This window comes from Giraffa tippelskirchi, chromosome 6 (assembly GCF_054371585.1).
Source record: "Giraffa tippelskirchi isolate mGirTip1 chromosome 6, T2T-mGirTip1v1.2.pri, whole genome shotgun sequence".
Taxonomy (NCBI): Eukaryota; Metazoa; Chordata; class Mammalia; order Artiodactyla; family Giraffidae; genus Giraffa; species Giraffa tippelskirchi.
Window position 1 is genome coordinate 21,682,770 of NC_137280.1, and position 14,524 is coordinate 21,697,293.

A 14,524-nucleotide genomic window follows, 5' to 3' on the forward strand; every position below is an offset into this window, starting at 1 on the left:
GGTTTCACTGTTTTATCTTCATTTTTAGCACCTGGGAATTTTCCTTTTTTCTTACAAGCTCAGAATATTTACTGTTAAATTTTATCTCTGACTTCTGTCTATCTGTAGCTGGAATAGGGGAAGTTGCATTAGCTGACTCCACCATATTACTGAAAATATGAGTCTTGGAGTCACTGTCTATGCCATTATGTCACAGAAATTACCTCTTTTCCTCCCCGTCTTCTTCCTCCCTGCCTCTCTTTTCTATCTCCCTTCTTTTTCCTCATCTGACTTGTTGGGTCTCATTTGTAAGAAAAAAAGAGACCACATACCGATGAATAGGGGACATATTTGTTTACAAACCAGTATCCTCTGGGCCTAGGTGTTTTCTTTGGGCTTAAATTATGTATAGTTTTCCTCTTATGTACAACTATGAGTTTTACTAATTAAAGTACATTTTGGTAATTATAAATTATGTTATAAACTAGAGGGCTGTGTATGGTGTTTATTTTCATTCAACATTGTCATAGTTAACTTTCCAGTTATTCATTAAACAAGTGTCTATTAAATACCTTTTAATACTTCTCTGAGTGCTTGGACAAAAATATATCCCTGTGCATTTTTGTGAGAGAGGGGATAGAGAATAAACAAACATAATAAAATTTTCTGTTTATGATGAAAATATTTATTTACCTATGGTAATAATTTCAGAAATGAAGTGTCCTTTATAAAAGCTTTCTCACATCTAATCACCAGATTATTTTTTAATGTGCCATATATTCAGTTTTAGTGCAAGGCCTACGTTGACTGACTCACTATTCTCTATGTTTTTATTATATATTTAGTTCATTCACATTTGAACTACATTGTGGAGAATAAAAATATAGAGAGAAATTTTATGTCCTCTTAAAAATTATATCTTGAATTAGAAAGAGGTAACTTCTTGCTCCTACTCTTTGACTTCATTTTAATTTCAAAACTAATTTCATGCTTTTAAATGTTAAATTATTATGAAGGTTTTCAACTTCCTGTCTTTAATTCTACCATTATCTATTATCTACCATGCTAATTTCTTTCCTGATTAATTGGGACTACAACAGACACCAGAACAGAAATAGCAGAGGTCAGAATGCTTACCAAATGAGGTTCTGATATAATGCATAATTCATGAAATGTTATATTCACTCATATTTTCCATTGTGCTCAACTTAAAATGTGCCTTGCTAAATGCAACTCTCTATATTGTTTTAAATGTTGAGATCTACTAGCTTTTTCCTATTAGCTTTCATCATAAATGATTCTTCAAAAAAAGGATCCTTTGGTTTTGTCTCTTAAGGTTCTCCAAAGTTGGTTACTCAGTGCCAAAGGAATTATAAGTATCAGTTCATAATTCAAGTTAATCTACTGATAATGAGTTTATTTCATTATATAATGTAGTTATTTTTAACCAATATTCTATTATTTTGCATTTTCAAAGAGAAAGTTAATTTACTGCTGTTCTTGCATTGGTAATCAGGACTCTCAGCTGCAAATGGCAGAAATTCAAATCAAATTAGCTTAACTGAGAAAGGAATGGGAAGGGTGAAGGGTGTGGTATTGATTCAGGCATGGTATAGCCAGGGCTTCACCCAATAGCACGAATATCCTGGATGCATGCGTGTCTCTCTCACCTTTACTCACTTCTTACTTTGACATCCATTTTTGAGTAATGAATGGCAACAGAGATGGTCAGCTCTTAGTTCCAGGCCTCATAGTTCACATTTACAGAGAAAAGACTATGATTCTCTTCCCCTTGATGTTTATAATTTCTTCAGAAGGGTTGTATTTGGCCATTCTCTCCGTGTGCATACCCTTGGATAAATTTTCATCTCAAAGGATGAGAAGCTCTGAGTAATATGAGTTGAGTGCCTTGCTGAGAGGGACGGGGGAGAGGAAATGGCCTGGCTAGGGGACAAGAGGTTCTTACATAGGAGGACAAGGTGACCAGCAATAACAGACTCCCATGTTTAGTTCAGGTCTTTGTGATGCCAGGTTTCAATCTGGAGGTGCACATAACAAATCTCTCAACTAACAGTTCTTCAGGTCAGTTACTTAAATTTTAGAATATCTTCAAAGTGATCTTCTAAATCTGTAGGAATCATGGACAGCTCAGATATGATTCTCCAAATGTAGGAACATGTTTTCCCTTCATTCAGGTCGCTGCTGGGACTTACCTAGTGGCCCAGTGGTTAAGAATCTGCCTGGCAATGTAGGGGATGGGAGTTGGATCCTTGGTTGTGAAACTAAGACCCTACATGCTGCAGAGCAACTGAGCCCACAGACCACTGCTACTGAGCCCACATGCTTTGGAGCCTGAGCGCCACAACTAGAGGGTCCATGCACTGCAACAAAAGCTCCTGTGTGCTGCAGCTAAGACCCACAGCAACTAAATAAATACAGAAATAAAATATTTAAAAAAATCACTCCACAGTTAATCATGCTGCCTATTCAGAACTCCTAAAGAAATATAAAGAGACTACATTGGAGTAATGTGTGTATTGTGTTTGTGTTCTATCAGGTAGCATTCTTCAAAGTGTTACAGTGCTAAGAGGTCAAGGTGGAAGACGTGAAGGGTAGGACAGTGCCCTGATAGGAGTAGGTTGGGGCCCTTTTGATTTAGGGGGGTGGAAGGCACACTGATGTTTGTAGATTAGCCTCATTTGTTTCATAACAATCAAGGGGAAGATTGTTAATGATGACAAGTTTGTTATTTGCTTTTTACGCCTATCTAGTAAAATCCTCTTTTGGATTAAAAAATCCCCTTTAATTCCTTAAAAAACTGGGAATAGAACTGCCATATGACCCAGCAATCCCACTTTTGGGCATACACACCGAGGAAACCAGAATTGAAAGAGACGCGTGTACCCCAATGTTCATCGCAGCACTGTTTACAATAGCCAGGACATGGAAGCAACCTAGATGTCCATCAGCAGACGAATGGATAAGGAAGCTGTGGTACATATACACAATGGAATATTACTCAGCCATTAAAAAAAAAATACATTTGAATCGGTTCTATTGAGATGGATGAAACTGGAGCCCATTATACAGAGTGAAGTAAGCCAGAAAGAAAAAGACCAATACAGTATATTAATGCTTATATATGGAATTTAAAAAATGGCAACGATAACCCTATATGCAAGACAGAATAAGAGACACAGTTGCATAGAACAGTGTTATGGACTCTGAGGGAGAAGGAGAGGGTGGGACGTTCTGGGAGAATAGCATTGAAACATGTATATTATCATATGTGAAACAGAACACCATTCCATGTTCGATGCATGAGACAAATGCTCAGGGATGGGGCAATGGGATGACCCAGAGGGATGGGATGGGGAGGGAGGTGGGAAGGGGGTCCAGGAAGGGGAACACATGTAAACCCATGGCTGATACATGTCAATGTATGGCAAAAACTACTACAATATTGTAAAGTAATTAGCCCCCAACTAAAATAAATAAATTTATTTAAAAAAATAAATAAATAAATTTCTAAAAATAGAAAAAAATCCCCTTTAAAAATTAAACATAAATTTAATAAGCAAAGGAGGCACAACTATGTTCTTGGACGTGTCTGAAAATTCACGAAGTGAAACGTAAGCACAGCCATGCCAGCAGCTGATTGTAGTGGAGGTGTTATACTTCAGTGTTGGTCAGCCTTGCTTGCTGAGACTCACACATGTATTGAAAGGGTGACAGTTTTGTTTTAGAATTCAGAATTGCCAAGAATAAAAGACAGAAGAGGAAGAAAGTAATAGGAGAAAAGAAAAGCTCTCAGCAGGAATAGTGCATAATAGGAGTCCCTGTCACCTTTCATTCTTTTAGACCAGAACATTTAATGACTCTTAGGGATTATCAAGAGCATATTTCTCATTTCACAGTCATTATTTAGAAACTTAAATATCTCTAATTGAATCAGTGTTCGAGTAAAGCCATGGCTTCTTTTCATTTCTGCTGCCAAAACTCACAGCTCCATCATTTCCAGCCTCCATTACCACTTTGGCCGTCCAGATACCTACCTACTCCATGGTCTGTCCCTTGAAGTTCATGCACAACTTTGGGTCAGGGTAGCCTTTGTCTGGAGTCAAACTCATTGTGCTGCTTATCTTTGTAAGACTCATCCCTAACACCTTTTCATCTGCAAGGGCTTCCCTAGTGGCTCAGTTGGTAAAGAATCTGCCTACAATGCAGGAGACCTGGGTTCAATCCCTGGGTCGGGAAGATCCCCTGGAGAAGGAAATGGCAACCCACTCTGGTACTCTTGCCTGGAGAATTCCATGGACAGAGGAGTGGGACAGGCTGCAGTCCATGGAATTGCCGAGTCAGACACAACAAGAAAGAAGCAAAACTTGTTTTTCTACACAAGGCCCTTTATTTTAGGCATAGACTCTGGAATCTTGGAGCCACAGTCAAATCATAGTTCTCCTGCTTATTAACTGGGTAGCATAGGTATCAGTTTACACATCTTCTTTATGTCTCAGCCTCCTCATCTATAATTGGGTGATCAAAATAAGGTCTGCTTTTATAGACTTGTTTTGCAAGGATTAAATGAGAAAAAAATATATGTGGCATTTACCACGGCAGCTGGCATATAGTTAGATTGTTATTGAGGTATAGTTGACATACAATATTACATCAATTTTAGGTGTATAACATAGTGATTTGACATTTGGGTATGTTGTGAAATAATCACTACAATAAGCCTAGATACCGTCTGTCACTGTACAAAGTTAATAAAATATTATTGACTCTGTTCTCTATGCTGTACCTTAAATCCCCATGACATTTATTTTACAGCCAAGACTGTGTACCTTTTAATCCTCTTCGTCCATTTCACTCCCCCCATTAGCTTCCCTTCTGGCAACCACCAGTCTGTTCTCCATATCTATGAGTTTTGTTTTATTTTGTCTGGGTTTTCTTTTTGTTTTTATTTATTTATTGTTTGTTTCTTTTGTTTTTTAGATTCCATTTATAAATGAAATCATGTAGTATTTGTCTTTCTCTCACTTACTTAGCATTATACCCACAAAGTCCACCCATGTAGTCCAACATGGCAAGATTTCATTCTTTTTTTGTGACTAAGTAGTGTCCCATTGCATGTATTCCACATCTTTATCTGCTCATCCACTGATAGACCCCTAGGTTGTTTCCATATCTTGGCTATTGTGACTAATGCTACAGTGAATATAGAGTGTGTATATCCTTTTGAGTTAGTGTTTTAATTTTCTTCAGATAGATACCTAGTAGTGGAATTGCTAGACCATTTGGTAGATCTATTTTTAATTCTTTGAGAAACCTCCATACTGCGTTCCATAGTAGCTACACCAAGCTGTTATCAAAAAGGACGAGAAATAACAAATGTTGGCAAGGACATGGAGAAAAGGGAACCCTTTTGCACTGTTGGCATCTAGTTCATCCTTAATAAGTATTGGCCACACTATGAATTCTATCTCTCTTCTTAGCCTCATCGTTTGGCTGTTCCCCCATATCTGCCCTGTGATTTAACCACAAACTTCTTATTTCCTGAGTTCCCATTCTGTTTTATAAATCTTGGCCTTTGTACATTCTGCTTCCTCTGTTTCCCCAACTAGGTTGAGTGATTTAAGAGTAGTATTATATCTTACTTGGATTTACAGTTCTTAACACAATGCCAGGCAACTTTCTGAAGACTTGTAAGAAATAATGTTGAATGAGGATAGCTGTTCTTTCCTCAAAATAAAATTAGCTCCTTCAAGTATTAATATTTGCTTTCAGTTTGGCATCATAGTCGGGTAAGGTAGAAGCCTCACTGGAAAAAAAACTACTTCAACCTAGATATCCAAGTGTTGTGGAATACGTTCTTTGGGCTCAGCAAGTGATTTTTTTTTTTCCACAACCCTTTTCAACTGTCTCTGACCAGACTATCTATTACAACAGAAAGACACTTATCATTTGATACCTTAAAAAGGGAAAATATGCTCATTTATGAAATTAAAAGGGAAAAGAAGATAATCGTCTCATGGGTAAAAGTTTCTCTGAATGTGCTTTGTTTACCTGATGAGTAGCATTAAGACTGCTTGCTTATGGCTCAGTCTCTCAAGACCCCACCTTTGCTGCATGGGAGCAAATCATACTGAATCAGCATGATTCAGTATAAGTGCCGGTGACTGCTGTTGAGTTCACTGGGCTGTGTCATCAAGGTATGAAGAGCTAGTGGCACTTTTATTTGATCAGTTTTGAAGCATTCAACCAAAGTGATTGGACCATACAGTAAAATACATTAGAAACATTTCAACTACAAAAATAAGTGGTTGTTGCTGGCAAATTTTTCTGAGGACTCAGAGAAAATAATAATTCTTTGATCTCCAGAAGCTAATTTTGTTAAGTGGTAACTGGCTGGTTTTAAAAATGTTAGTTAAGAAGGGGAAAGTATTAAGTGCAAGTTTCATTGTAAATATCTCTTAGACTTTGGAGTTGCTTTATTAGCATATGGCTGTGATTTATGGTTGGTAAGTTGCCCAGAATCACAGAAGTACAATAAATAACTGTCTTGTTCAAGACCTACTTGTTATTTGTCTGTTTATGAACTGCTACTCCAATATTATTTACTCTACTTTATAAATATTTAAGTTCACTTTAACTTTAATCATCAAGTAAACATTTCATCCAGTGACAAAAAAAGTAGTATATTCTAATTGTCTAATATCAACAAAATATTTTAAAGTTAACTTTTTCCATTAGTTGATTGAAATGAAATATTTGAAAAATTACTTCAAATGTTTTTCACAATTAAAATTTTTGCTACCATAGACTAACTTGTCATGGAAACACTTATACAAATACATTTTTCTTTACTAAATTCATTGCAATTACAGAATCTTAGAGGCATTTTAGAATTAAATTATAAAATTATTTTAAACATATCTTGTACTAGCTTTTTAGTAAAGCTATAATGTAATAAGTGATGGCTTTGAAGTTATTTGTGAGAATTACAGAAGGAAGTTCTTTAAATTCCATTTTGACAGAATTTTATTCTTTGTAATTTGTGATAGGAAACACTACATAAATGTCTTTAACGGAATGCTTTTGGCACCATTTGTTATATTTATTTCTTAGAAAGGACAGGGTGTATGTATCTCTACTCTCCTTCCGTCCAACTCCACATACACTAATTTCTTCTCCTTTTTGTTTTCTCATAAAATAAATGATACCATTTTTTGGATTAGGGAATTTATAAAACCAAGTCATGTATTCAGGAAATGGGAAGGTATCAAGGGGAAGTTTAGGCTAACATGATAAATTAGCAGCTTCAAAATTAGAGCTGTGCATGTATTGTTTTTAAGAATCCGTTTTTGCCATATTTCTTCTTCTAGTTGGATGTTTTTCCAGTTGGATCTCCACTTTTAAACATACTATAGAAGAAAAACTGACACTTAAGATCTTGCCATGTTTGTTTAGGAAACTTGTCATGCTTATCATAACAAATTAATGTTTTTCATTCTGGTACAAGATTCTATGTCAGTGCAGACTGGTAACTAACATTTCTTTGATTAGCAGAGCTCTGTGAATTGTACCGGGGTAGCACTACTCTTGTTGTTGCTCAGTGGCAAAGAGTCTGCCTGTCACTGCAGGAGACTTGGGCTCAATCCCTGGGTTGGGAAGATTCCCTGAAGAAAAAAAATGGCAACCTACTCCTGTATTCTTGCCTTGGAAATCCCATGAACAAGGGAGCCTGATGGGCTACAGTCCATGGGGTCACAAGGAGTCAACATGACTTAGCAACTAAACAACAACAACAATCACTACCCTAAATCACCTCCTGGGTCTTTATTTCATGTCTACTTGATATTTCTTTAACACATTCTACATTCAATATCAAAGTTTCTGTGCTCTTTACCATTCTGCATGCAGTGTATTGGAATTAATTTGCATCTTGTTTTCTAGATGTCACTAAGTCTCCATATAAAAAAGAAGAAATGTACCATACTTATCATAACAAATTAGATTTTTACTGATTCCTACATAATTTGTTGGCCAGAAATTGAATGCATTTATAGTACAAGGACTGATCATGGGAAAAGCCAAGAAAGATAAAACTGACTTTTGGAGACTTGTACCTTGTAATTGAGACTCAAACCTACCATGTCATGTCCGTGGAGTTTACATTTCCTTTGGCAACACATTAAATGTTTTTTTAATCAAAATAAAATGTTTGCCATAAATTCACCCATTTAAAGTATAGAATCAGTAATATTTTAAAAAGAAAAACAACTGTACAACCATCGCTGCTAATTCCAGAACGTTTGCATCATTCACAAAAGAAATTCCATACCTATTGGCAGTCACTTTCTATTCTTTCCTGGTTCCTGGTAACCATAATCTGCTTTCTGTCACTGTGGATTTGCCTATTCTGGGCATTTCATATAAATTGAATTGTACAAAGTGAGACTTTCTCTGTCTGTATTCTTTTACTCAGCATAAAGTTTTCAAGGTTTATCTATGTATGTCTCAGTACTTCCTTTCTTTTTGTGGCTGAATAGTGTTCCATTGTATGGTTGTATGAGTATGCTACATTTTGTTTACCCTCTTATCAGCTGATGCACGTTTGACTTCCTTCCACTTTTGGCTATCATGAAAACAGTGCTATGAACATTTATTGTAAGTTTTTGTGTGAGTGCATGCTTTCAACACTTGTATAAATACCTAGGAGTGGAAATGCTGGGTCATGTAGTAAAACTATGTTTAAATTTTGGAGTAACTGTCAAGCTGTTTTCCACATTTTTGCTTTTTAATCAACAAGATATGAGAGCTCCAATTTCTAAACATTCTCACCAACATTTAAATATGTTAATTGCCTCAATTTTAATTGGACAAGTTTTCTTTTTATTGGTTGTAAGAGTTGTTATATATTGTGAATGCTAAAGCCTTAACAGCTCTACTTTGTAAATATTTTCTCCTATTCTGTGGAGTATCTTTACACTTTCTTTGTAGTGCCCTTTGACATGCAAATATTTTTAATAGTGAAAAATTCTAGCTTATTTTTGTTTTGCTTGCTTGTGTTTTAAGTGTTTACCTAACATCTAAAAAAAATTAACATCTTTTTTTGGAACATCATACCTACCTTTCCCATTTCATCTCACGTCTTACCCTAAACACCCAGACACGCAGACACACACATACCTTTTATGCCATACCCATTCCTAACCATGTCAACATGCCATGCTGTCTCAGTGGCCTTGGAATATGTTTCTTCTCTCACTCAAAGTGCCTCAACTGGCAATTTTCATAAACTCTGACTTGACCTTTAGGAAGCTCACCCAGACCTGCCTTTCCTTGCCCTGATCCATGCCTTTATATCCTCCACTTTCCTCTTCTAATCCCCAGGCATACAGTTACATCATACTTAGGTGCACATTTTCATCTCTGCCACCTTCACCGCACCTTTAACTCCTTGAGATCAGGTCTTTCTTTGATTTCTGGTTATCCCAAACTGAAGAGTGGTCTGCAGTAAATACTGAAAAATATTTGAGTCAGACTGCCTTATTCACCACCCAGAATTAAAGGCTGCATCTTTCACAAACTCTTTTCCATGGAAGGACATGACAGTTTGGACCTTTAGTGTCTGTTCTCCTCCTTTCACCCCATCATACCCACTTGGTTACAGTCACTATGGTAGCCTACTCACTGAAGTAATATTAAAGCATGTAATTTGAGCTAAATGATTTCCTCGATTATTTAGAATTAGAACTAGGTTCAGGGTCTTTGATTTTTCTCTATAAGAGTGAGTTTTTACATAGATAATTCAGATTCACAAGATATGAATAGAAAAGTTGACTTTAACACCAATCCCATTTTCCTTAGGCCCATTGGAAAGAAGGGAGGGGTGAGGAAGGCTGGTCAAAAAGCAGATGGCAGGATCGCAGTTTATTCAGCTTGGACAGATGCAGACTGACTGTGAGGACTAAGTATTGTCTGGCATCCCATGCATCTCCAAGGACGCTGAGGCGACCATTGTGTGCTGTTGGGAAGAATAGCAGTTGAGATGTGATATGGGCATTCAGCAGTTCCAGTGGCAAAGTCAGAGACTGGGGGTGTTTCATCAGGCTGTTTTGAATGATGGCTGTGTGTTACTCCCTTGGGGGCAAATGACCTACCTCTGGTCATTAAGGGATTGGGTTTCCCAGTCTAACTAACCCAGTGATCTCTTTGTAATATGTTGCTCCCTCACTCACATTTCACCTGTAGACTTCTGCCTAAATTCAAACCAATGCATTGAATCACATTGTGTCCATCAGCTTTAACTAATTTAGAGCACGTTTTTATTGTTGCCAGGTTCCTCCTCCCTGCAGAGTCTTATTACTAACTGGATTTGGGAAGGGACGCTGGCAAGGCCCACTACGTTGACTTCAACTTCCTCTTCTGAAGGTATTTTATTCTTGGTGAACTCCTCTACAGTTCTTAGTAGGAAATGAAAACCAAATTGGAGAATTTTTGGCAGTGTCACAGGCTGACAAAACTTCCTATTACTTCTTGTTATAAACATTAGACCAGAAGGACTCTTTAATGATCTGGGAATGTTGACATAAACCAATGGCTTATGCTGGCAAGTGTCATTTAGGCAAAGAGCTTAATTCAAATGTTGTTAGGCAAATGTCTATAGCATAACGATAGGATATTATAAACCCTTCATAAAGAAAGCTGTATTTGTATTTTACAAATATGTTAAAATTTAACATCCAGCAGCTATGCTTAGTCAATTTTCTAATTGAGAACAATCTCTGCATTATAAAGCATGACTTATTTAGTTTTGTAATTAACATAGAAGTACAGAGATAATTCATGAATATTCTTACTGTTTCCTGATGAGATTTTAGTTATGATTTTTAAGTCCAAAATATCTCTGTCAGATGTCATACTTAATGAACAAAAACAGTTTGGAAGAAATTATTATTCTAAGATAATATTTCTCTAGACGTGTTCTGTACATGATGTTGGCTTATTGACTAAAATAAGAAAACAGAAAGGAAGAGCTTATGTCACATGTGACAGCAGCATAAGCTGAGAACAGAGAGGGGAAAAAAGTCAGTAAATGAAGAAAACTTAACATTTCTTTCTCTAAATTATTTATTGTATATTTCAGCTATATATGCCAACATTTGTTGAAATTAGTTTGTCAAGAATCCAAAAATTTTCTAAATAGAGATTTTCACTGAAGCATAGGACATACCTAGTAGAATAGTAATACTTGATTTATTTACTAATTTTTCTAAAAATGGGGAAGCAATATACTTGTGTGTGTGTCTCTGTGCAAAGAAGGAGAGACAGAAACAGAGAAAGGCAAAAAGAGAGATACAAAGAGATAAACTTTATTACGTACTATTAAAGCATGATTTGTGACTATGGCCTTCTAGGTAATTAAATATCTGATGAACATATCGTTATACACCTAATAACTAGAATACAATCAAATATATTTAATGTTAATATTATGTGAAATACAATTTCATATTTAGGGATTCAAATTTTATTAGTTTTTCCAAAGAGCTTTATTAGCACAATCCTAGAATCTTAAAACTTGTTACCTGAGGTAACAATGGTAATAAATGATAAAGATTATTGGAATAGTGCTTGACATTCTATGAAATATTTCAGGCAGGTGACGTACTTCATCTTCCATGTTTTACAGATAGAGACAGAGATTGCTGCTCCTTAAAGGACTAGGGTCTCATAGGTTTCTGATATCATCTTGGGGTAGAACCTAAGTCTCTGAACTTTGTAACATTGTGCACATAGAAAACTTTCATTATGGAATGACTCTTAGGTGCCTATTGATGTGACTTTAAAAATTATTTAAACATTGTCAGAATTTGTTGTACAAGGTCCTAAATGTCTCAGAGTTCCAAATATAAGTGTTTTTGACATCATACTTTTTCTGTCAAGTTATAAGGGACAGAAGAAAACATTTCTTCAAAGAAAGGAAGTAGAAGTACAAAGTCTCCATTTTAAATTTAATTAATCACCTTTACCTTATATTGAAGTATAAACAGAACTTCATATCATGTTTGGCTTCAAGTACTATCAGAAGCATTTGTATTTCAGTATTTAAAATTGTACATAAGGAAAACATAACATTGTAATAACTGTCTCAGAAACTAAAAACTAATTTGGCTTCTTATAGCTTTAGGGGGAAAAAAAAACACCTTACTCTTCAGTGGAAAATCTCAGAGTTTTCATTGTAAGTTGTTATGTCTGAAATGATTTACAGGTGTATTGATATTAACTGTCAGTATATCCTGAACCATATTTTGGGCCTCTCTGATGGCTCAGCTGGTAAAGAATCTGCCTGCAATGTGGGAGACCTGGATTCGATCCCTGGGTTGGGAAGATCCCCTGGAGAAGGGAAAGGCTACCCACTCCAGTATTCTGGCCTGGAGAATTCCATGGACTGTATAGTCCATGGGGTCAAAAAAGAGTCAGACACGACTGAGTGGCTTTCACTTTCCCAACGTATTTTATTCTTCTTGAAATGTATTCAAAGAGTGACTATCTGGAAAGGAAATACGTGCTTCTCTGTTGTCATACTGCTTCTCTCCCTCCCTCTCTCTTTAATGTCGTATCTGGTCTTAATCTACCTTTTAGCAAATAGAGCTGTGAATACTCTCTGTCCTCTCAAGTTATCCTCATCCTCAAAAGAAGGAATTTATACATAGCACCTAAATAAAGCAATGTCTTTTTCAGTTTTCTGTTAAAGCTGTTTCTCTTCTTAAAGGGAGACTCATATTTTGCATTTCATGTTTTCTTTAAGAACAGACTTGGGATTTCTGTTTCCACATTGGGAAACTGATTTGAAATCTTGCTATTTGGTAGTTACCCCCTCATTGCATGTGTTCAGCAAATATGAGCATTGACAAATTTAACAAAAGATAAAATAGAAAAAAAAAGATAACCAGTAATATTCTGGCATGTAGCACATACTGCTATTTAGATATATTGAATACATATTGAATGAGTAGTACTTCCCAGGTGATGCTAATGGTAAAGAATCCACCTAACCAAAGCAGGAGACACAAGAGACGCAGGTTTGATCCCTGGGTTGGGAAGATCCCCTGGAGGAGGAAACCACGACTCACTTCAGTATTCTTGCCTGAAAAATACCATGGGCAGAGGAGCCTGTCAGGCTACAGTCCATGGGGCCGCAAAGAGTCAGACGTGACTGAGCACGCACACACACTGAATGAGTCATACTGGACTTTTGCAGTACCTAAAACACAAGTTCATTTCTGTCTGAGAGTCTTTATATATTATTCTATCTTCCTTCTGATAAAAAATATAATTTTTTCTTTGCTATATAATAGATGGTAAATAATAAATTTGTCAGTAAAACTCTGAAGAGGGTACTACTTTTCTCTGCATTTTCCAGACAATAAAACTGAGAGAGCATGCTTAGTTTTTGAAAGAGGAATCGAGATAAAGTGCTTAGAACAGAGTCTGAAATAGGGTAAGCACTTAATAAATATTAGCTTTTGTGATCTCATATGTAAATCATATTTTTTATCTATATGTTTCTTTTCTGAGTCAGTTGACAAACACAAATTTTCAGAGTTAAGGAAAGAACTTGTGTAGGCCTACCACCAAGACTTCTTCTCTATAGGCAAGCATTAAGGCCATCAGTTAGAATGTTTTAACTGTTTTCACTGAATCCTTTTAACTATATCTCTAATTTTCCATACCATAGCAATTAGCAGCAGTCAACTGATAGGTTGTAATTGGAGCAGCTGTCAGTTGGGGAAAGGAAAGAAAAGCTTCTGATTTAAATGGATCATAATAATGATCTGCCACTCAAGTCATCAATAAATTTTCTTTGGCTTATTCCATTTAAGAAAGCAAAAGTAAGTGTAATAATATGCTTTATAAGTTTTACTTGAGCTACTGTATTCCCTACTTTTATTTTTATGTAACTTTGAAAAATTCTTCAAAATCCATAAGTGCTTTAGAAAGATTCAATTGTTTCCTTTTATATATATATATATATTTCCAGATGTCACCTCCTTAGATTGACATTCCTTGACCACCATATCTAAAATAATAGCCTTTTCACAGGCAGGCCCCTTGCCTTACTTTGCTTTTCCTCACAGCATTTATCATTCCTTCTTTATTATTTTGTTGCTATAATCTTTTTCCTATACTGTGATATTAAACCACATGAGGACAGCAGCTTTTTTATTTTGTATTTTTTTGCTACAATCCTGGCTCATAGAACAATGCCTCTCAGGTAACAGTCATTTAAATATGGTCCAAAGAATCAATGAATGGATGAATTAATAAAGAATGTAAAAGCACCAGGGAACACAGCAGAAAGCAATGACGTAAACTGCAATAAATTTATATTGCCTATTACAATCTTGGATATCTCTCAAACGTTTTCTCTTAAAGCCACTGTTTTGTTCAACCTTTATTGATATTTGCAAAACGTTTATAGCAAATCTTATTGTCATCTCAAAGATATATTACATAAAATTGCACTATTCAT

The 14,524-nt window shown here is 35.9% G+C and overlaps 1 protein-coding gene across 19 annotated transcripts in view; it reads left to right on the forward strand.

Moving 5' to 3' along the window:
* The window catches only part of OXR1 (oxidation resistance 1), a 492,548-nt gene that overhangs the window by 68,639 nt on the left and 409,385 nt on the right, over positions 1 to 14,524 (forward strand). For 14 of the 19 annotated variants that reach the window (XM_081500389.1, XM_081500401.1, XM_081500398.1 and 11 more), the window contains one exon: positions 10,327 to 10,419. The exons of the other annotated variants lie outside the window; for them this stretch is intronic. The gene's annotated coding sequence lies outside the window, so the exon portion shown is untranslated. The remainder of the gene's footprint in view (positions 1 to 10,326; positions 10,420 to 14,524) is intronic. 19 annotated transcript variants of the gene reach the window in all.